The sequence below is a fragment of the Diplotaxodon limnothrissa genome, linkage group LG3, assembly GCF_057381915.1.
Source record: "Diplotaxodon limnothrissa isolate DT_005_m linkage group LG3, D_limnothrissa_male_GT1.1, whole genome shotgun sequence".
In the NCBI taxonomy this organism is placed as follows: Eukaryota; Metazoa; Chordata; class Actinopteri; order Cichliformes; family Cichlidae; genus Diplotaxodon; species Diplotaxodon limnothrissa.
In genome coordinates, this window is record NC_140598.1 from 68,137,525 (window position 1) to 68,159,575 (window position 22,051).

A 22,051-nucleotide genomic window follows, 5' to 3' on the forward strand; every position below is an offset into this window, starting at 1 on the left:
AGAAATTGTGCTACAGGATTCACAGTTAGTGTTTAGGCATTCGGTAAAAACTGTAATGATAGCCATACATGTGTATGCTTTTGCTAGGAGTGTGTTGGAAATTTGGTAATTGAGTGTTGTGCAGTGAATTGTGCCTACAGTTTTGCAAAGTGTGTGTTACAAAATTGCAAACTGAGTGCAAAGCAGTTTTTGTGCTTTTAGTTTTGCAAACTCAGTGAGTGGTTTTGCTATAAGTCTGAATAGTTTTAGAGATTGTGCTACAGGATTCACAGTTAGGGTTTAAGCATTCAGAAAAAACTGTAAGCACATTTTTTGTAACTATTGGCTAATTTTGCAAAACTCTTCACACAAATAAGAAAACCTGTCACCCAATAATCAAAACATTGTAGTTCTCTTGCAAAAGCAAACACAGCTAGATTAACTCTTCACAACTTCGTAAAAATGGTGTTTCCGTATCAAACAGTACACACAAGCCATCATCTACTAAGCACACAATGCGCCAACTGCACACTGATGGTATGAATACAAAACACATCTGGCTTTTGCTTTCTCTGTGCACAAGGTAGGCTATGTCAGTTTGAGCTCATACTTCTGTCATAGATCCATAAGCATAGAGGGATCCAAACTTCAAGTACTGGTGTTTATTCAAACACATCAAAACAAACACAAGTGTTTATTTCCAAGTATAGGATTATTTGCAATCGCCATAATGACTATATGGGTTACTTGGTCTGCAGTGAACATGCTTCCTCTGCCCCCAGCATCTGGTCATCTAGCAATTTTGTAAAGTAACAATTTCAGTATTTTTACATCAATGGTATTGGTGTGTTTCTCATTGGCATATGGCAGTGCTACAAATCTTTGTGCGAAGTGACTGTACTAACCGATTCTCATTTCAAGATGTCCTTATGGTACTTGCTACAGTGTAGCGGCTCGAGTTAGGCTGGACCTGTTGGCCAGCTACCCTCAGGGTCATTCCACGGTTGATTACATGGTCCACTATTGTAGCTCTGATGTCATCAGCAATTCTATTTCTTACTCTTCCTACCCTTCCTCTCCCCCCTCCTCATCTTCCTCTCCTCCCTCCTCATCTTCCTCTTGCTCCTCCTTGTCCTTGTCGTCCTCTTCATCCTACTTCTTCACCTCCACGTCCTCTTCCTCAGCCTCCTCTACTTCTCACTCTTTCTGCTCCCTCCATTGTACTCCGCACACACAGCTTACCTGGATTATAGTGCTTAGGCTGATTGCAAAGTGAACTAATTATCTAAAAAAGTTTTCACATGTGAAAGTGTGCCAGACAGTTGGCAAATTAGTGTTAATGATAGCCATACATGTGTATACTTTTGCTAGGAGTATGTTGGAAATTTGGTAATTGAGTGTTGTGCAGTGAATTGTGCCTACAGTTTTGCAAAGTGTGTGTTACAAAATTGCAAACTGAGTGCAAAGCAGTTTTTGTGCTTTTAGTTTTGCAAACTCAGTGAGTGGTTTTGCTATAAGTCTGAATAGTTTTAGAGATTGTGCTACAGGAATCACAGTTAGGGTTTAAGCATTCAGAAAAAACTGTAAAAGACCGAAAGCAGCTGCCCGTTAATGAGGGCACATTAACGACATTGCTTTTGGCTCTTTTCCAATGTCTTGTGCTGCTAGCTGATGCAACCTACACCACACAAGGGGCTGAGTGACCGGCTGGGGCCACTTACACCACATCAGGGCCTGTGGCTCTGGCTGAGGCCACTTACACCACACCAGGGCCTGTGGCTGCTGGCTGAGGCCACTTACACCACACCAGGGCCTGTGGCTGCTGGCTGAGGCCACCTACACCACACCAGGGCATTAGTTGCTATTGAGGCCAATTACACCACACCAGGGTCTGTGGCTCTTGCTCAGGCCACTTACACCACACCAGGGCCTGTGGCACTGGCTGAGGCCACTTACACCACACCAGGGCCTGTGGCTGCTGGCTGAGGCCACTTACACCACACCAGGGCCTGTGGCTGCTGGCTGAGGCCACTTACACCACACCAGGGCCTGTGGCTGCTGGCTGAGGCCACCTACACCACACCAGGGCCTGTGGCTGCTGACTGAGGTGACTTAGACCACACCAGGGCCCTTTTGCTGCTGGCTGAGGCCACTTACACTACACCAGTGCCTGTGGCTTCTGGCTGAGGCGACTTACACCACACCAGGGCCTGTGGCTGCTGGCTGAGGCCACTTACACCACACCAGGGCCTGTGGCTCTTGCTCAGGCCACTCACATCACACCAGGCCCTGCGCTTCTGGCCGAGGCCATCTTCACCAAACCAGGCCCTGTGCTGCTTGCTGTGGCCATGTACAACACACCAGGCCCTGTGCTGGTTCCTGAGGCCATCTTCAACAATCCAGGGCCTGTGCTGTTGGATAAATGCCAAACTGAGCCTTTGGGTTAGGGTATTATGCAAACATGCAGGTATGGTTATAGGATTGTCTTCGTAACTTCAGGTACTTGCCACCTAATCACTTGAATCCATAAATTGAGACATTGTGCTGGAGCCAGCAGCTTACGGCCATACCACCCTGAGCACGCCCGACCTCGTCTGATCTCGGAAGCTAAGCAGGGCTTGGCGTGGTTAGTACTTGGATGGGAGACTCCCTGGGAATGTCTGATGCTGTAAGCCTTTCATTTTCATGTCATTGAACCGCTTTTGATCCAGAGAAGGGGTGTATTAAAAGACCAAAAGCATCTGCCCATTAATGAGGGCACATTAACGACATTGCTTTTGGCTCTTTTCCAATGTCTTGTGCTGCTAGCTGATGCAACCTACACCACACAAGGGCCTGAGTGACCGGCTGGGGCCACTTACACCACATCAGGGCCTGTGGCTCTGGCTGAGGCCACTTACACCACACCAGGGCCTGTGGCTGCTGGCTGAGGCCACTTACACCACACCAGGGCCTGTGGCTGCTGGCTGAGGCCACTTACACCACACCAGGGCATTAGTTGCTATTGAGGCCAATTACACCACACCAGGGTTTGTGGCTGTTGCTCAGGCCACTTACACCACACCAGGGCCTGTGGCACTGGCTGAGGCCACTTACACCACACCAGGGCCTGTGGCTGCTGGCTGAGGCCACTTACACCACACCAGGGCCTGTGGCTGCTGGCTGAGGCCACTTACACCACACCAGGGCCTGTGGCTGCTGGCTGAGGCCACCTACACCACACCAGGGCCTGTGGCTGCTGACTGAGGCGACTTACACCACACCAGGGCCCTTTTGCTGCTGGCTGAGGCCACTTACACCACACCAGTGCCTGTGGCTTCTGGCTGAGGCCACTTACACCACACCAGGGCCTGTGGCTGCTGGCTGAGGCCACTTACACCACACCAGGGCCTGTGGCTGCTGGCTGAGGCCACTTACACCACACAAGGGCCTGTGGCTGCTGGCTGAGGCCACCTACACCACACCAGGGCCTGTGGCTGCTGGCTGAGGCCACTTACAACACACCAGGGCCTGTGGCTCTTGCTCAGGCCACTCATATCACACCAGGCCCTGTGCTTCTGGCCGAGGCCATCTTCACCAAACCAGGCCCTGTGCTGCTTGCTGTGGCCATGTACAACACACCAGGCCCTGTGCTGGTTCCTGAGGCCATCTTCAACAATCCAGGGCCTGTGCTGTTGGATAAATGCCAAACTGAGCCTTTGGGTTAGGGTATTATGCAAACATGCAGGTATGGTTATAGGATTGTCTTCGTAACTTCAGGTACTTGCCACCTCATCAGTTGAATCCATAAATTGAGACATTGTGCTGGCGCCAGCAGCTTACGGCCATACCACCCTGAGCACGCCCGACCTCGTCTGATCTCGGAAGCTAAGCAGGGCTGGGCTTGGTTAGTACTTGGATGGGAGACTGCCTGGGAATACCTGGTGCTGTAAGTCTTTCATTTTCATGTCATTGAACCGCTTTTGATCCAGAGAAGGGGTGTATTAAAAGACCAAAAGCAGCTGCCCATTAATGAGGGCACATTAACGACACTGCTTTTGGCTCTTTTCCAATGTCTTGTGCTGCTAGCTGATGCCACCTACACCACACCAGGGCCTAAGTGACCGGCTGGGGCCACTTACACCACATCAGGGCCTGTGGCTCTGGCTGAGGCCACTTACACCACACCAGGGCCTGTGGCTGCTGGCTGAGGCCAGTTACACCACACCAGGGCCTTAGTTGCTATTGAGGCCACTTACACCACACCAGGGCCTGTGGCTCTTGCTCAGGCCACTCACATCACACCAGGCCCTGCGCTTCTGGCCGAGGCCATCTTCACCAAACCTGGCCCTCTGCTGCTAGCTGTGGCCATGTACAACACACCAGGCCCTGTGCTGGTTCCTGAGGCCACTTACACCACACCAGTGCCTGTGGCTTCTGGCTGAGGCGACTTACACCACACCAGGGCCTGTGGCTGCTGGCTGAGGCCACTTACACCACACCAGGGCCTGTGGCTCTTGCTCAGGCCACTCACATCACACCAGGCCCTGCGCTTCTGGCTGAGGCCATCTTCACCAAACCAGGCCCTGTGGCTCTTGCTCAGGCCACTTACACCACACCAGGGCCTTATTTGCTATTGAGGCCACTTACACCACACCAGGGCCTGTGGCTCTGGCTTAGGCCACTTACACCACACCAGGGCCTGTGGCACTTGCTCAGGCCACTTACACCACACCAGGGCCTGTGGCTCTTGCTCAGGCCACTTACACCACAACAGGGCCTGTGGCACTGGCTGAGGCCACTTAGACCACACCAGGGCCTGTGGCTGCTGGCTGAGGCCACTTACAACACACCAGGGCCTGTGGCTGCTGGCTGAGGCCAATTACACCAAACCAGGGCCTGTGGCTCTTGCTCAGGCCACTTACACCACACCAGGGCCTGTGGCTGCTGGCTGAGGCCACTTACAACACACCAGGGCCTGTGGCTGCTGGCTGAGGCCACTTACACCAAACCAGGGCCTGTGGCTCTTGCTCAGGCCACTTACACCACACCAGGGCCTGTGGCTGCTGGCTGAGGCCACCTACACCACACCAGGGCCTGTGGCTGCTGGCTGAGGCCACTTACACCACACCAGGGCCTGTGGCTCTTGCTCAGGCCACTCACATCACACCAGGCCCTGCGCTTCTGGCCGAGGCCATCTTCACCAAACCAGGCCCTGTGGCTCTTGCTCAGGCCACTTACACCACACCAGGGCCTTATTTGCTATTGAGGCCAATTACACCACACCAGGGTCTGTGGCTCTTGCTCAGGCCACTTACACCACACCAGGGCCTGTGGCACTGGCTGAGGCCACTTACACCACACCAGGGCCTGTGGCTGCTGGCTGAGGCCACTTACACCACACAAGGGCCTGTGGCTGCTGGCTGAGGCCACCTACACCACACCAGGGCCTGTGGCTGCTGGCTGAGACCACTTACACCACACCAGGGCCTGTGGCTCTTGCTCAGGCCACTTACACCACACCAGGGCCTGTGGCTCTTGCTCAGGCCACTTACACCACACCAGGGCCCTTTTGCTGCTGGCTGAGGCCACTTACACCACACCAGTGCCTGTGGCTTCTGGCTGAGGCGACTTACACCACACCAGGGCCTGTGGCTGCTGGCTGAGGCCACTTACACCACACCAGGGCCTGTGGCTCTTGCTCAGGCCACTCACATCACACCAGGCCCTGCGCTTCTGGCCGAGGCCATCTTCACCAAACCAGGCCCTGTGCTGCTTGCTGTGGCCATGTACAACACACCAGGCCCTGTGCTGGTTCCTGAGGCCATCTTCAACAATCCAGGGCCTGTGCTGTTGGATAAATGCCAAACTGAGCCTTTGGGTTAGGGTATTATGCAAACATGCAGGTATGGTTATAGGATTGTCTTCGTAACTTCAGGTACTTGCCACCTAATCACTTGAATCCATAAATTGAGACATTGTGCTGGGGCCAGCAGCTTACGGCCATACCACTCTGAGCACGCCCGACCTCGTCTGATCTCGGAAGCTAAGCAGGGCTGGGCTTGGTTAGTACTTGGATGGGAGACTGCCTGGGAATACCTGGTGCTGTAAGTCTTTCATTTTCATGTCATTGAACCGCTTTTGATCCAGAGAAGGGGTGTATTAAAAGACCAAAAGCAGCTGCCCATTAATGAGGGCACATTAACGACACTGCTTTTGGCTCTTTTCCAATGTCTTGTGCTGCTAGCTGATGCCACCTACACCACACCAGGGCCTAAGTGACCGGCTGGGGCCACTTACACCACATCAGGGCCTGTGGCTCTGGCTGAGGCCACTTACACCACACCAGGGCCTGTGGCTGCTGGCTGAGGCCAGTTACACCACACCAGAGCTTGTGGCTGCTGGCTGAAGCCACTTACACCACACCAGGGCCTTAGTTGCTATTGAGGCCAATTACACCACACCAGGGTCTGTGGCTCTTGCTCAGGCCACTTACACCACACCAGGGCCTGTGGCACTGGCTGAGGCGACTTACACCACACCAGGGCCTGTGGCTGCTGGCTGAGGCCACTTACACCACACCAGGGCCTGTGGCTGCTGGCTGAGGCCACCTACACCCCACCAGGGCCTGTGGCTGCTGGCTGAGGCCACTTACACCACACCAGGGCCCTTTTGCTGCTGGCTGAGGCCACTTACACCACACCAGTGCCTGTGGCTTCTGGCTGAGGCGACTTACACCACACCAGGGCCTGTGGCTGCTGGCTGAGGCGACTTACACCACACCAGGGCCTGTGGCTCTTGCTCAGGCCACTCACATCACACCAGGCCCTGCGCTTCTGGCCGAGGCCATCTTCACCAAACCAGGCCCTGTGCTGCTAGCTGATGCCACCTACACCACACCAGGGCGTGAGTGACCGGCTGGGGCCACCTACACCACACCAGGGCGTGAGTGACCGGCTGGGGCCACTTACACCACATCAGGGCCTGTGGCTCTGGCTGAGGCCACTTACACCACACCAGGGCCTGTGGCTCTTGCTCAGGCCACTCACATCACACCAGGCCCTGCGCTTCTGGCCGAGGCCATCTTCACCAAACCAGGCCCTGTGGCTCTTGCTCAGGCCACTTACACCACACCAGGGCCTTATTTGCTATTGAGGCCACTTACACCACACCAGGGCCTGTGGCTCTGGCTTAGGCCACTTACACCACACCAGGGCCTGTGGCACTTGCTCAGGCCACTTACACCACACCAGGGCCTGTGGCTGCTGGCTGAGACAACCTACACCACACCAGGGCCTTAGTTGCTATTGAGGCCAATTACACCACACCAGGGTCTGTGGCTCTTGCTCAGGCCACTTACACCACACCAGGGCCTGTGGCACTGGCTGAGGCCACTTACACCACACCAGGGCCTGTGGCTGCTGGCTGAGGCCACTTACACCACACAAGGGCCTGTGGCTGCTGGCTGAGGCCACCTACACCACACCAGGGCCTGTGGCTGCTGGCTGAGGCCACTTACAACACACCAGGGCCTGTGGCTCTTGCTCAGGCCACTTACACCACACCAGTGCCTGTGGCTTCTGGCTGAGGCGACTTACACCACACCAGGGCCTGTGGCTGCTGGCTGAGGCCACTTACACCACACCAGGGCCTGTGGCTCTTGCTCAGGCCACTCACATCACACCAGGCCCTGCGCTTCTGGCCGAGGCCATCTTCACCAAACCAGGCCCTGTGCTGCTTGCTGTGGCCATGTACAACACACCAGGCCCTGTGCTGGTTCCTGAGGCCATCTTCAACAATCCAGGGCCTGTGCTGTTGGATAAATGCCAAACTGAGCCTTTGGGTTAGGGTATTATGCAAACATGCAGGTATGGTTATAGGATTGTCTTCGTAACTTCAGGTACTTGCCACCTAATCACTTGAATCCATAAATTGAGACATTGTGCTGGGGCCAGCAGCTTACGGCCATACCACCCTGAGCACGCCCGACCTCGTCTGATCTCGGAAGCTAAGCAGGGCTGGGCTTGGTTAGTACTTGGATGGGAGACTGCCTGGGAATACCTGGTGCTGTAAGCCTTTCATTTTCATGTCATTGAACCGCTTTTGATCCAGAGAAGGGGTGTATTAAAAGACCAAAAGCAGCTGCCCATTAATGAGGGCACATTAACGACACTGCTTTTGGCTCTTTTCCAATGTCTTGTGCTGCTAGCTGATGCCACCTACACCACACCAGGGCCTAAGTGACCGGCTGGGGCCACTTACACCACATCAGGGCCTGTGGCTCTGGCTGAGGCCACTTACACCACACCAGGGCCTGTGGCTGCTGGCTGAGGCCAGTTACACCACACCAGGGCCTTAGTTGCTATTGAGGCCACTTACACCACACCAGGGCCTGTGGCTCTTGCTCAGGCCACTCACATCACACCAGGCCCTGCGCTTCTGGCCGAGGCCATCTTCACCAAACCTGGCCCTCTGCTGCTAGCTGTGGCCATGTACAACACACCAGGCCCTGTGCTGGTTCCTGAGGCCACTTACACCACACCAGTGCCTGTGGCTTCTGGCTGAGGCGACTTACACCACACCAGGGCCTGTGGCTGCTGGCTGAGGCCACTTACACCACACCAGGGCCTGTGGCACTGGCTGAGGCCACTTACACCACACCAGGGCCTGTGGCTGCTGGCTGAGGCCACTTACACCACACAAGGGCCTGTGGCTGCTGGCTGAGGCCACCTACACCACACCAGGGCCTGTGGCTGCTGGCTGAGGCCACTTACAACACACCAGGGCCTGTGGCTCTTGCTCAGGCCACTTACACCACACCAGGGCCTGTGGCTGCTGGCTGAGGCCAGTTACACCACACCAGAGCCTGTGGCTGCTGGCTGAAGCCACTTACACCACACCAGGGCCTTAGTTGCTATTGAGGCCACTTACACCACACCAGGGCCTGTGGCTGCTGGCTGAGGCCACCTACACCACACCAGGGCCTGTGGCTGCTGGCTGAGGCGACTTACACCACACCAGGGCCCTTTTGCTGCTGGCTGAGGCCACTTACACCACACCAGTGCCTGTGGCTTCTGGCTCAGGCGACTTACACCACACCAGGGCCTGTGGCTGCTGGCTGAGGCCACTTACACCACACCAGGGCCTGTGGCTCTTGCTCAGGCCACTCACATCACACCAGGCCCTGCGCTTCTGGCCGAGGCCATCTTCACCAAACCAGGCCCTGTGGCTCTTGCTCAGGCCACTTACACCACACCAGGGCCTTATTTGCTATTGAGGCCACTTACACCACACCAGGGCCTGTGGCTGCTGGCTGAGGCCACTTACACCACACAAGGGCCTGTGGCTGCTGGCTGAGGCCACCTACACCACACCAGGGCCTGTGGCTGCTGGCTGAGACCACTTACACCACACCAGGGCCTGTGGCTCTTGCTCAGGCCACTTACACCACACCAGGGCCTGTGGCTCTTGCTCAGGCCACTTACACCACACCAGGGCCTGTGGCTCTTGCTCAGGCCACTCATATCACGCCAGGCCCTGTGCTTCTGGCCGAGGCCATCTTCACCAAACCAGGCCCTGTGCTGCTTGCTGTGGCCATGTACAACACACCAGGCCCTGTGCTGGTTCCAGAGGCCATCTTCAACAATCCAGGGCCTGTGCTGTTGGATAAATGCCAAACTGAGCCTTTGGGTTAGGGTATTATGCAAACATGCAGGTATGGTTATAGGATTGTCTTCGTAACTTCAGGTACTTGCCACCTAATCACTTGAATCAATAAATTGAGACATTGTGCTGGCGCCAGCAGCTTACGGCCATACCACCCTGAGCACGCCCGACCTCGTCTGATCTCGGAAGCTAAGCAGGGCTGGGCTTGGTTAGTACTTGGATGGGAGACTGCCTGGGAATACCTGGTGTCGTAAGCCTTTCATTTTCATGTCATTGAACCGCTTTTGATCCAGAGAAGGGGTGTATTAAAAGACCAAAAGCATCTGCCCATTAATGAGGGCACATTAACGACATTGCTTTTGGCTCTTTTCCAATGTCTTGTGCTGCTAGCTGATGCAACCTACACCACACAAGGGCCTGAGTGACCGGCTGGGGCCACTTACACCACATCAGGGCCTGTGGCTCTGGCTGAGGCCACTTACACCACACCAGGGCCTGTGGCTGCTGGCTGAGGCCACCTACACCACACCAGGGCCTGTGGCTGCTGGCTGAGGCCACCTACACCACACCAGGGCATTAGTTGCTATTGAGGCCAATTACACCACACCAGGGTCTGTGGCTCTTGCTCAGGCCACTTACACCACACCAGGGCCTGTGGCACTGGCTGAGGCCACTTACACCACACCAGGGCCTGTGGCTGCTGGCTGAGGCCACTTACACCACACCAGGGCCTGTGGCTGCTGGCTGAGGCCACCTACACCACACCAGGGCCTGTGGCTGCTGACTGAGGCGACTTACACCACACCAGGGCCCTTTTGCTGCTGGCTGAGGCCACTTACACCACACCAGTGCCTGTGGCTTCTGGCTGAGGCGACTTACACCACACCAGGGCCTGTGGCTGCTGGCTGAGGCCACTTACACCACACCAGGGCCTGTGGCTCTTGCTCAGGCCACTCACATCACACCAGGCCCTGCGCTTCTGGCCGAGGCCATCTTCACCAAACCAGGCCCTGTGCTGCTAGCTGATGCCACCTACACCACACCAGGGCGTGAGTGACCGGCTGGGGCCACCTACACCACACCAGGGCGTGAGTGACCGGCTGGGGCCACTTACACCACATCAGGGCCTGTGGCTGCTGGCTGAGGCCACTTACACCACACCAGGGCCTGTGGCTGCTGGCTGAGGCCACCTACACCACACCAGGGCCTTAGTTGCTATTGAGGCCAATTACACCACACCAGAGTCTGTGGCTCTTGCTCAGGCCACTTACACCACACCAGGGCCTGTGGCACTGGCTGACGCCACTTACACCACACCAGGGCCTGTGGCTGCTGGCTGAGGCCACTTACACCACACAAGGGCCTGTGGCTGCTGGCTGAGGCCACCTACACCACACCAGGGCCTGTGGCTGCTGGCTGAGGCCACTTACAACACACCAGGGCCTGTGGCTCTTGCTCAGGCCACTTACACCACACCAGTGCCTGTGGCTTCTGGCTGAGGCGACTTACACCACACCAGGGCCTGTGGCTCTTGCTCAGGCCACTCACATCACACCAGGCCCTGCGCTTCTGGCCGAGGCCATCTTCACCAAACCAGGCCCTGTGCTGCTTGCTGTGGCCATGTACAACACACCAGGCCCTGTGCTGGTTCCTGAGGCCATCTTCAACAATCCAGGGCCTGTGCTGTTGGATAAATGCCAAACTGAGCCTTTGGGTTAGGGTATTATGCAAACATGCAGGTATGGTTATAGGATTGTCTTCGTAAGTTCAGGTACTTGCCACCTAATCACTTGAATCCATAAATTGAGACATTGTGCTGGGGCCAGCAGCTTACGGCCATACCACCCTGAGCACGCCCGACCTCGTCTGATCTCGGAAGCTAAGCAGGGCTGGGCTTGGTTAGTACTTGGATGGGAGACTGCCAGGGAATACCTGGTGCTGTAAGCCTTTCCTTTTCATGTCATTGAACCGCTTTTGATCCAGAGAAGGGGTGTATTAAAAGACCAAAAGCAGCTGCCCATTAATGAGGGCACATTAACGACATTGCTTTTGGCTCTTTTCCAATGTCTTGTGCTGCTAGCTGATGCCACCTACACCACACCAGGGCCTGAGTGACCGGCTGGGGCCACTTACACCACATCAGGGCCTGTGGCTGCTGGCTGAGGCCACCTACACCACACCAGGGCCTTAGTTCCTATTGAGGCCAATTACACCACACCAGGGTCTGTGGCTCTTGCTCAGGCCACTTACACCACACCAGGGCCTGTGGCACTGGCTGAGGCCACTTACACCACACCAGGGCCTAAGTGACCGGCTGGGGCCACTTACACCACATCAGGGCCTGTGGCTCTGGCTGAGGCCACTTACACCACACCAGGGCCTGTGGCTGCTGGCTGAGGCCAGTTACACCACACCAGAGCTTGTGGCTGCTGGCTGAAGCCACTTACACCACACCAGGGCCTTAGTTGCTATTGAGGCCAATTACACCACACCAGGGTCTGTGGCTCTTGCTCAGGCCACTTACACCACACCAGGGCCTGTGGCACTGGCTGAGGCGACTTACACCACACCAGGGCCTGTGGCTGCTGGCTGAGGCCACTTACACCACACCAGGGCCTGTGGCTGCTGGCTGAGGCCACATACACCACACCAGGGCCTGTGGCTGCTGGCTGAGGCGACTTACACCACACCAGGGCCCTTTTGCTGCTGGCTGAGGCCACTTACACCACACCAGTGCCTGTGGCTTCTGGCTGAGGCGAGTTACACCACACCAGGGCCTGTGGCTGCTGGCTGAGGCGACTTACACCACACCAGTGCCTGTGGCTCTTGCTCAGGCCACTCACATCACACCAGGCCCTGCGCTTCTGGCTGAGGCCATCTTCACCCAACCAGGCCCTGTGCTGCTAGCTGATGCCACCTACACCACACCAGGGCGTGAGTGACCGGCTGGGGCCACCTACACCACACCAGGGCGTGAGTGACCGGCTGGGGCCACTTACACCACATCAGGGCCTGTGGCTCTGGCTGAGGCCACTTACACCACACCAGGGCCTGTGGCTCTTGCTCAGGCCACTCACATCACACCAGGCCCTGCGCTTCTGGCCGAGGCCATCTTCACCAAACCAGGCCCTGTGGCTCTTGCTCAGGCCACTTACACCACACCAGGGCCTTATTTGCTATTGAGGCGACTTACACCACACCAGGGCCTGTGGCTCTGGCTTAGGCCACTTACACCACACCAGGGCCTGTGGCACTTGCTCAGGCCACTTACACCACACCAGGGCCTGTGGCTGCTGGCTGAGGCCACTTAAACCACACCAGGGCCTGTGGCTCTTGCTCAGGCCACTTACACCACACCAGGGCCTGTGGCACTGGCTGAGGCCACTTAGACCACACCAGGGCCTGTGGCTGCTGGCTGAGGCCACTTACAACACACCAGGGCCTGTGGCTGCTGGCTGAGGCCACTTACACCAAACCAGGGCCTGTGGCTGCTTGCTGAGGCCATCTTCACCAAACCAGGCCCTGTGCTGCTTGCTGTGGCCATGTAAAACACAACAGGTCCTGTGCTGGTTCTTGAGGCCATCTTCAACAATCCAGGGCCTGTGCTGTTGGATAAATGCCAAACTGAGCCTTTGGGTTAGGGTATTATGCAAACATGCAGGTATGGTTATAGGATTGTCTTCGTAACTTCAGGTACTTGCCACCTAATCACTTGAATCCATAAATTGAGACATTGTGCTGGGGCCAGCAGCTTACGGCCATACCACCCTGAGCACGCCCGACCTCGTCTGATCTCGGAAGCTAAGCAGGGCTGGGCTTGGTTATTACTTGGATGGGAGACTGCCTGGGAATACCTGGTGCTGTAAGCCTTTCATTTTCATGTCATTGAACCGCTTTTGATCCAGAGAAGGGGTGTATTAAAAGACCAAAAGCAGCTCCCCATTAATGAGGGCACATTAACGACATTGCTTTTGGCTGTTTTCCAATGTCTTGTGCTGCTAGCTGATGCCACCTACACCACACCAGGGCCTGAGTGACCGGCTGGGGCCACTTACACCACATCAGGGCCTGTGGCTGCTGGCTGAGGCCACTTACACCACACCAGGGCCTGTGGCTGCTGGCTGAGGCCACCTACACCACACCAGGGCCTTAGTTGCTATTGAGGCCAATTACACCACACCAGGGTCTGTGGCTCTTGCTCAGGCCACTTACACCACACCAGGGCCTGTGGCACTGGCTGAGGCCACTTACACCACACCAGGGCCTGTGGCTGCTGGCTGAGGCCACTTACACCACACAAGGGCCTGTGGCTGCTGGCTGAGGCCACCTACACCACACCAGGGCCTGTGGCTGCTGGCTGAGGCCACTTACAACACACCAGGGCCTGTGGCTCTTGCTCAGGCCACTTACACCACACCAGGGCCTGTGGCTCTTGCTCAGGCCACTTACACCACACCAGGGCCTGTGGCTCTTGCTCAGGCCACTTACACCACACCAGGGCCTGTGGCTCTTGCTCAGGCCACTCATATCACGCCAGGCCCTGTGCTTCTGGCCGAGGCCATCTTCACCAAACCAGGCCCTGTGCTGCTTGCTGTGGCCATGTACAACACACCAGGCCCTGTGCTGGTTCCAGAGGCCATCTTCAACAATCCAGGGCCTGTGCTGTTGGATAAATGCCAAACTGAGCCTTTGGGTTAGGGTATTATGCAAACATGCAGGTATGGTTATAGGATTGTCTTCGTAACTTCAGGTACTTGCCACCTAATCACTTGAATCCATAAATTGAGACATTGTGCTGGGGCCAGCAGCTTACGGCCATACCACCCTGAGCACGCCTGACCTCGTCTGATCTCGGAAGCTAAGCAGGGCTGGGCTTGGTTAGTACTTGGATGGGAGACTGCCTGGGAATACCTGGTGCTGTAAGCCTTTCATTTTCATGTCATTGAACCGCTTTTGATCCAGAGAAGGGGTGTATTAAAAGACCAAAAGCATCTGCCCATTAATGAGGGCACATTAACGACATTGCTTTTGGCTCTTTTCCAATGTCTTGTGCTGCTAGCTGATGCAACCTACACCACACAAGGGCCTGAGTGACCGGCTGGGGCCACTTACACCACATCAGGGCCTGTGGCTCTGGCTGAGGCCACTTACACCACACCAGGGCCTGTGGCTGCTGGCTGAGGCCACCTACACCACACCAGGGCCTTAGTTGCTATTGAGGCCAATTACACCACACCAGGGTCTGTGGCTGCTGGCTGAGGCCACCTACACCACACCAGGGCATTAGTTGCTATTCAGGCCAATTACACCACACCAGGGTCTGTGGCTCTTGCTCAGGCCACTTACACCACACCAGGGCCTGTGGCACTGGCTGAGGCCACTTACACCACACCAGGGCCTGTGGCTGCTGGCTGAGGCCACTTACACCACACCAGGGCCTGTGGCTGCTGGCTGAGGCCACTTACACCACACCAGGGCCTGTGGCTGCTGGCTGAGGCCACCTACACCACACCAGGGCCTGTGGCTGCTGACTGAGGCGACTTACACCACACCAGGGCCCTTTTGCTGCTGGCTGAGGCCACTTACACCACACCAGTGCCTGTGGCTTCTGGCTGAGGCGACTTACACCACACCAGGGCCTGTGGCTGCTGGCTGAGGCCACTTACACCACACCAGGGCCTGTGGCTCTTGCTCAGGCCACTCACATCACACCAGGCCCTGCGCTTCTGGCCGAGGCCATCTTCACCAAACCAGGCCCTGTGCTGCTTGCTGTGGCCATGTACAACACACCAGGCCCTGTGCTGGTTCCTGAGGCCATCTTCAACAATCCAGGGCCTGTGCTGTTGGATAAATGCCAAACTGAGCCTTTGGGTTAGGGTATTATGCAAACATGCAGGTATGGTTATAGGATTGTCTTCGTAACTTCAGGTACTTGCCACCTAATCACTTGAATCCATAAATTGAGACATTGTGCTGGGGCCAGCAGCTTACGGCCATACCACCCTGAGCACGCCCGACCTCGTCTGATCTCGGAAGCTAAGCAGGGCTGGGCTTGGTTAGTACTTGGATGGGAGACTGCCTGGGAATACCTGGTGCTGTAAGCCTTTCATTTTCATGTCATTGAACCGCTTTTGATCCAGAGAAGGGGTGTATTAAAAGACCAAAAGCATCTGCCCATTAATGAGGGCTTATTAACGACATTGCTTTTGGCTCTTTTCCAATGTCTTGTGCTGCTAGCTGATGCAACCTACACCACACAAGGGCCTGAGTGACCGGCTGGGGCCACTTACACCACATCAGGGCCTGTGGCTCTGGCTGAGGCCACTTACACCACACCAGGGCCTGTGGCTGCTGGCTGAGGCCACGTACACCACACCAGGGCCTGTGGCTTCTGGCTGAGGCCACTTACACCACACCAGGGCCTGTGGCTGCTGGCTGAGGCCACTTACACCACACCAGGGCCTGTGGCTTCTGGCTGAGGCCACTTACACCACACCAGGGCCTGTGGCTGCTGGCTGAGGCCACCTACACCACACCAGGGCATTAGTTGCTATTGAGGCCAATTACACCACACCAGGGCCTGTGGCACTGGCTGAGGCCACTTACACCACACCAGGGCCTGTGGCTGCTGGCTGAGGCCACTTACACCACACCAGGGCCTGTGGCTTCTGGCTGAGGCCACTTACACCACACCAGGGCCTGTGGCTGCTGGCTGAGGCCACCTACACCACACCAGGGCCTGTGGCTGCTGACTGAGGCGACTTACACCACACCAGGGCCCTTTTGCTGCTGGCTGAGGCCACTTACACCACACCAGGGCCTGTGGCTCTTGCTCAGGCCACTCACATCACACCAGGCCCTGCGCTTCTGGCCGAGGCCATCTTCACCAAACCAGGCCCTGTGCTGCTTGCTGTGGCCATGTACAACACACCAGGCCCTGTGCTGGTTCCTGAGGCCATCTTCAACAATCCAGGGCCTGTGCTGTTGGATAAATGCCAAACTGAGCCTTTGGGTTAGGGTATTATGCAAACATGCAGGTATGGTTATAGGATTGTCTTCGTAACTTCAGGTACTTGCCACCTAATCACTTGAATCCATAAATTGAGACATTGTGCTGGGGCCAGCAGCTTACGGCCAGCAGCTTACGGCCATACCACCCTGAGCACGCCCGACCTCGTCTGATCTCGGAAGCTAAGCAGGGCTGGGCTTGGTTAGTACTTGGATGGGAGACTGCCTGGGAATACCTGGTGCTGTAAGCCTTTCATTTTCATGTCATTGAACCGCTTTTGATCCAGAGAAGGGGTGTATTAAAAGACCAAAAGCAGCTCCCCATTAATGAGGGCACATTAACGACATTGCTTTTGGCTGTTTTCCAATGTCTTGTGCTGCTAGCTGATGCCACCTACACCACACCAGGGCCTGAGTGACCGGCTGGGGCCACTTACACCACATCAGGGCCTGTGGCTGCTGGCTGAGGCCACTTACACCACACCAGGGCCTGTGGCTGCTGGCTGAGGCCACCTACACCACACCAGGGCCTTAGTTGCTATTGAGGCCAATTACACCACACCAGGGTCTGTGGCTCTTGCTCAGGCCACTTACACCACACCAGGGCCTGTGGCACTGGCTGAGGCCACTTACACCACACCAGGGCCTGTGGCTGCTGGCTGAGGCCACTTACACCACACAAGGGCCTGTGGCTGCTGGCTGAGGCCACCTACACCACACCAGGGCCTGTGGCTGCTGGCTGAGGCCACTTACAACACACCAGGGCCTGTGGCTCTTGCTCAGGCCACTTACACCACACCAGGGCCTGTGGCTCTTGCTCAGGCCACTTACACCACACCAGGGCCTGTGGCTCTTGCTCAGGCCACTTACACCACACCAGGGCCTGTGGCTCTTGCTCAGGCCACTCATATCACGCCAGGCCCTGTGCTTCTGGCCGAGGCCATCTTCACCAAACCAGGCCCTGTGCTGCTTGCTGTGGCCATGTACAACACACCAGGCCCTGTGCTGGTTCCAGAGGCCATCTTCAACAATCCAGGGCCTGTGCTGTTGGATAAATGCCAAACTGAGCCTTTGGGTTAGGGTATTATGCAAACATGCAGGTATGGTTATAGGATTGTCTTCGTAACTTCAGGTACTTGCCACCTAATCACTTGAATCCATAAATTGAGACATTGTGCTGGGGCCAGCAGCTTACGGCCATACCACCCTGAGCACACCCGACCTCGTCTGATCTCGGAAGCTAAGCAGGGCTGGGCTTGGTTAGTACTTGGATGGGAGACTGCCTGGGAATACCTGGTGCTGTAAGCCTTTCATTTTCATGTCATTGAACCGCTTTTGATCCAGAGAAGGGGTGTATTAAAAGACCAAAAGCATCTGCCCATTAATGAGGGCACATTAACGACATTGCTTTTGGCTCTTTTCCAATGTCTTGTGCTGCTAGCTGATGCAACCTACACCACACAAGGGCCTGAGTGACCGGCTGGGGCCACTTACACCACATCAGGGCCTGTGGCTCTGGCTGAGGCCACTTACACCACACCAGGGCCTGTGGCTGCTGGCTGAGGCCACCTACACCACACCAGGGCCTTAGTTGCTATTGAGGCCAATTACACCACACCAGGGTCTGTGGCTGCTGGCTGAGGCCACCTACACCACACCAGGGCATTAGTTGCTATTCAGGCCAATTACACCACACCAGGGTCTGTGGCTCTTGCTCAGGCCACTTACACCACACCAGGGCCTGTGGCACTGGCTGAGGCCACTTACACCACACCAGGGCCTGTGGCTGCTGGCTGAGGCCACTTACACCACACCAGGGCCTGTGGCTGCTGGCTGAGGCCACTTACACCACACCAGGGCCTGTGGCTGCTGGCTGAGGCCACCTACACCACACCAGGGCCTGTGGCTGCTGACTGAGGCGACTTACACCACACCAGGGCCCTTTTGCTGCTGGCTGAGGCCACTTACACCACACCAGTGCCTGTGGCTTCTGGCTGAGGCGACTTACACCACACCAGGGCCTGTGGCTGCTGGCTGAGGCCACTTACACCACACCAGGGCCTGTGGCTCTTGCTCAGGCCACTCACATCACACCAGGCCCTGCGCTTCTGGCCGAGGCCATCTTCACCAAACCAGGCCCTGTGCTGCTTGCTGTGGCCATGTACAACACACCAGGCCCTGTGCTGGTTCCTGAGGCCATCTTCAACAATCCAGGGCCTGTGCTGTTGGATAAATGCCAAACTGAGCCTTTGGGTTAGGGTATTATGCAAACATGCAGGTATGGTTATAGGATTGTCTTCGTAACTTCAGGTACTTGCCACCTAATCACTTGAATCCATAAATTGAGACATTGTGCTGGGGCCAGCAGCTTACGGCCATACCACCCTGAGCACGCCCGACCTCGTCTGATCTCGGAAGCTAAGCAGGGCTGGGCTTGGTTAGTACTTGGATGGGAGACTGCCTGGGAATACCTGGTGCTGTAAGCCTTTCATTTTCATGTCATTGAACCGCTTTTGATCCAGAGAAGGGGTGTATTAAAAGACCAAAAGCATCTGCCCATTAATGAGGGCTTATTAACGACATTGCTTTTGGCTCTTTTCCAATGTCTTGTGCTGCTAGCTGATGCAACCTACACCACACAAGGGCCTGAGTGACCGGCTGGGGCCACTTACACCACATCAGGGCCTGTGGCTCTGGCTGAGGCCACTTACACCACACCAGGGCCTGTGGCTGCTGGCTGAGGCCACGTACACCACACCAGGGCCTGTGGCTTCTGGCTGAGGCCACTTACACCACACCAGGGCCTGTGGCTGCTGGCTGAGGCCACTTACACCACACCAGGGCCTGTGGCTTCTGGCTGAGGCCACTTACACCACACCAGGGCCTGTGGCTGCTGGCTGAGGCCACCTACACCACACCAGGGCATTAGTTGCTATTGAGGCCAATTACACCACACCAGGGCCTGTGGCACTGGCTGAGGCCACTTACACCACACCAGGGCCTGTGGCTGCTGGCTGAGGCCACTTACACCACACCAGGGCCTGTGGCTTCTGGCTGAGGCCACTTACACCACACCAGGGCCTGTGGCTGCTGGCTGAGGCCACCTACACCACACCAGGGCCTGTGGCTGCTGACTGAGGCGACTTACACCACACCAGGGCCCTTTTGCTGCTGGCTGAGGCCACTTACACCACACCAGGGCCTGTGGCTCTTGCTCAGGCCACTCACATCACACCAGGCCCTGCGCTTCTGGCCGAGGCCATCTTCACCAAACCAGGCCCTGTGCTGCTTGCTGTGGCCATGTACAACACACCAGGCCCTGTGCTGGTTCCTGAGGCCATCTTCAACAATCCAGGGCCTGTGCTGTTGGATAAATGCCAAACTGAGCCTTTGGGTTAGGGTATTATGCAAACATGCAGGTATGGTTATAGGATTGTCTTCGTAACTTCAGGTACTTGCCACCTAATCACTTGAATCCATAAATTGAGACATTGTGCTGGGGCCAGCAGCTTACGGCCAGCAGCTTACGGCCATACCACCCTGAGCACGCCCGACCTCGTCTGATCTCGGAAGCTAAGCAGGGCTGGGCTTGGTTAGTACTTGGATGGGAGACTACCTGGGAATACCTGGTGCTGTAAGCCTTTCCTTTTCATGTCATTGAACCGCTTTTGATCCAGAGAAGGGGTGTATTAAAAGACCAAAAGCATCTGCCCATTAATGAGGGCACATTAACGACACTGCTTTTGGCTCTTTTCCAATGTCTTGTGCTGCTAGCTGATGCCACCTACACCACACCAGGGCCTGAGTGACCGGCTGGGGCCACATACACCACATCAGGGCCTGTGGCTGCTGGCTGAGGCCACTTACACCACACCAGGGCCTGTGGCTGCTGGCTGAGGCCACCTACACCACACCAGGGCCTTAGTTGCTATTGAGGCCAATTACACCACACCAGGGTCTGTGGCTCTTGCTCAGGCCACTTACACCACACCAGGGCCTGTGGCACTGGCTGAGGCCACTTACACCACACCAGGGCCTGTGGCTGCTGGCTGAGGCCACTTACACCACACAAGGGCCTGTGGCTGCTGGCTGAGGCCACCTACACCACACCAGGGCCTGTGGCTGCTGGCTGAGGCCACTTACAACACACCAGGGCCTGTGGCTCTTGCTCAGGCCACTCATATCACACCAGGCCCTGTGCTTCTGGCCGAGGCCATCTTCACCAAACCAGGCCCTGTGCTGCTTGCTGTGGCCATGTACAACACACCAGGCCCTGTGCTGGTTCCTGAGGCCATCTTCAACAATCCAGGGCCTGTGCTGTTGGATAAATGCCAAACTGAGCCTTTGGGTTAGGGTATTATGCAAACATGCAGGTATGGTTATAGGATTGTCTTCGTAACTTCAGGTACTTGCCACCTAATCACTTGAATCCATAAATTGAGACATTGTGCTGGGGCCAGCAGCTTACGGCCATACCACCCTGAGCACGCCCGACCTCGTCTGATCTCGGAAGCTAAGCAGGGCTGGGCTTGGTTAGTACTTGGATGGGAGACTGCCTGGGAATACCTGGTGCTGTAAGCCTTTCCTTTTCATGTCATTGAACCGCTTTTGATCCAGAGAAGGGGTGTATTAAAAGACCAAAAGCATCTGCCCATTAATGAGGGCACATTAACAACACTGCTTTTGGCTCTTTTCCAATGTCTTGTGCTGCTAGCTGATGCCACCTACACCACACCAGGGCCTGAGTGACCGGCTGGGGCCACTTACACCACATCAGGGCCTGTGGCTCTGGCTGAGGCCACTTACACCACACCAGGGCCTGTGGCTGCTGGCTGAGGCCAGTTACACCACACCAGAGCCTGTGGCTGCTGGCTGAAGCCACTTACACCACACCAGGGCCTTAGTTGCTATTGAGGCCACTTACACCACACCAGGGCCTGTGGCTGCTGGCTGAGGCCACCTACACCACACCAGGGCCTGTGGCTGCTGGCTGAGGCGACTTACACCACACCAGGGCCCTTTTGCTGCTGGCTGAGGCCACTTACACCACACCAGTGCCTGTGGCTTCTGGCTGAGGCGACTTACACCACACCAGGGCCTGTGGCTGCTGGCTGAGGCCACTTACACCACACCAGGGCCTGTGGCTCTTGCTCAGGCCACTCACATCACACCAGGCCCTGCGCTTCTGGCTGAGGCCATCTTCACCAAACCAGGCCCTGTGGCTCTTGCTCAGGCCACTTACACCACACCAGGGCCTTATTTGCTATTGAGGCCACTTACACCACACCAGGGCCTGTGGCTCTGGCTTAGGCCACTTACACCACACCAGGGCCTGTGGCACTTGCTCAGGCCACTTACACCACACCAGGGCCTGTGGCTCTTGCTCAGGCCACTTACACCACACCAGGGCCTGTGGCAC

At 56.3% G+C, this 22,051-nt stretch overlaps 12 non-coding genes and 2 pseudogenes across 12 annotated transcripts; all 14 read left to right on the plus strand.

The window, feature by feature from the left end:
- Positions 1-2,535: 2,535 nt before the first annotated feature.
- Positions 2,536-2,654, plus strand: LOC146636953 (5S ribosomal RNA; annotated as a pseudogene).
- A 1,141-nt stretch (positions 2,655-3,795) lies between these two features.
- On the plus strand, positions 3,796-3,914 carry LOC146636954 (5S ribosomal RNA). The gene has a single exon (XR_014905547.1). It is a non-coding gene; the product is annotated as a 5S ribosomal RNA (ribosomal RNA).
- A 2,039-nt stretch (positions 3,915-5,953) lies between these two features.
- LOC146636955 (5S ribosomal RNA) lies at positions 5,954-6,072 on the plus strand. The gene has a single exon (XR_014905630.1). It is a non-coding gene; the product is annotated as a 5S ribosomal RNA (ribosomal RNA).
- Positions 6,073-7,915: 1,843 nt separating this feature from the next.
- Positions 7,916-8,034, plus strand: LOC146636956 (5S ribosomal RNA). Its single transcript, XR_014905670.1, has one exon. It is a non-coding gene; the product is annotated as a 5S ribosomal RNA (ribosomal RNA).
- A 1,728-nt stretch (positions 8,035-9,762) lies between these two features.
- Positions 9,763-9,881, plus strand: LOC146636957 (5S ribosomal RNA). The gene has a single exon (XR_014905521.1). It is a non-coding gene; the product is annotated as a 5S ribosomal RNA (ribosomal RNA).
- Positions 9,882-11,452: 1,571 nt separating this feature from the next.
- Positions 11,453-11,571, plus strand: LOC146636958 (5S ribosomal RNA). The gene has a single exon (XR_014905574.1). It is a non-coding gene; the product is annotated as a 5S ribosomal RNA (ribosomal RNA).
- A 1,803-nt stretch (positions 11,572-13,374) lies between these two features.
- On the plus strand, positions 13,375-13,493 carry LOC146636959 (5S ribosomal RNA; annotated as a pseudogene).
- A 938-nt stretch (positions 13,494-14,431) lies between these two features.
- Positions 14,432-14,550, plus strand: LOC146636960 (5S ribosomal RNA). The gene has a single exon (XR_014905591.1). It is a non-coding gene; the product is annotated as a 5S ribosomal RNA (ribosomal RNA).
- A 1,059-nt stretch (positions 14,551-15,609) lies between these two features.
- LOC146636961 (5S ribosomal RNA) lies at positions 15,610-15,728 on the plus strand. Its single transcript, XR_014905671.1, has one exon. It is a non-coding gene; the product is annotated as a 5S ribosomal RNA (ribosomal RNA).
- Positions 15,729-16,764: 1,036 nt separating this feature from the next.
- On the plus strand, positions 16,765-16,883 carry LOC146636962 (5S ribosomal RNA). Its single transcript, XR_014905672.1, has one exon. It is a non-coding gene; the product is annotated as a 5S ribosomal RNA (ribosomal RNA).
- Positions 16,884-17,821: 938 nt separating this feature from the next.
- Positions 17,822-17,940, plus strand: LOC146636963 (5S ribosomal RNA). Its single transcript, XR_014905749.1, has one exon. It is a non-coding gene; the product is annotated as a 5S ribosomal RNA (ribosomal RNA).
- A 1,059-nt stretch (positions 17,941-18,999) lies between these two features.
- LOC146636964 (5S ribosomal RNA) lies at positions 19,000-19,118 on the plus strand. Its single transcript, XR_014905673.1, has one exon. It is a non-coding gene; the product is annotated as a 5S ribosomal RNA (ribosomal RNA).
- A 1,036-nt stretch (positions 19,119-20,154) lies between these two features.
- Positions 20,155-20,273, plus strand: LOC146636965 (5S ribosomal RNA). Its single transcript, XR_014906093.1, has one exon. It is a non-coding gene; the product is annotated as a 5S ribosomal RNA (ribosomal RNA).
- Positions 20,274-21,094: 821 nt separating this feature from the next.
- On the plus strand, positions 21,095-21,213 carry LOC146636966 (5S ribosomal RNA). Its single transcript, XR_014905675.1, has one exon. It is a non-coding gene; the product is annotated as a 5S ribosomal RNA (ribosomal RNA).
- The last annotated feature ends 838 nt before the right edge of the window (positions 21,214-22,051 follow it).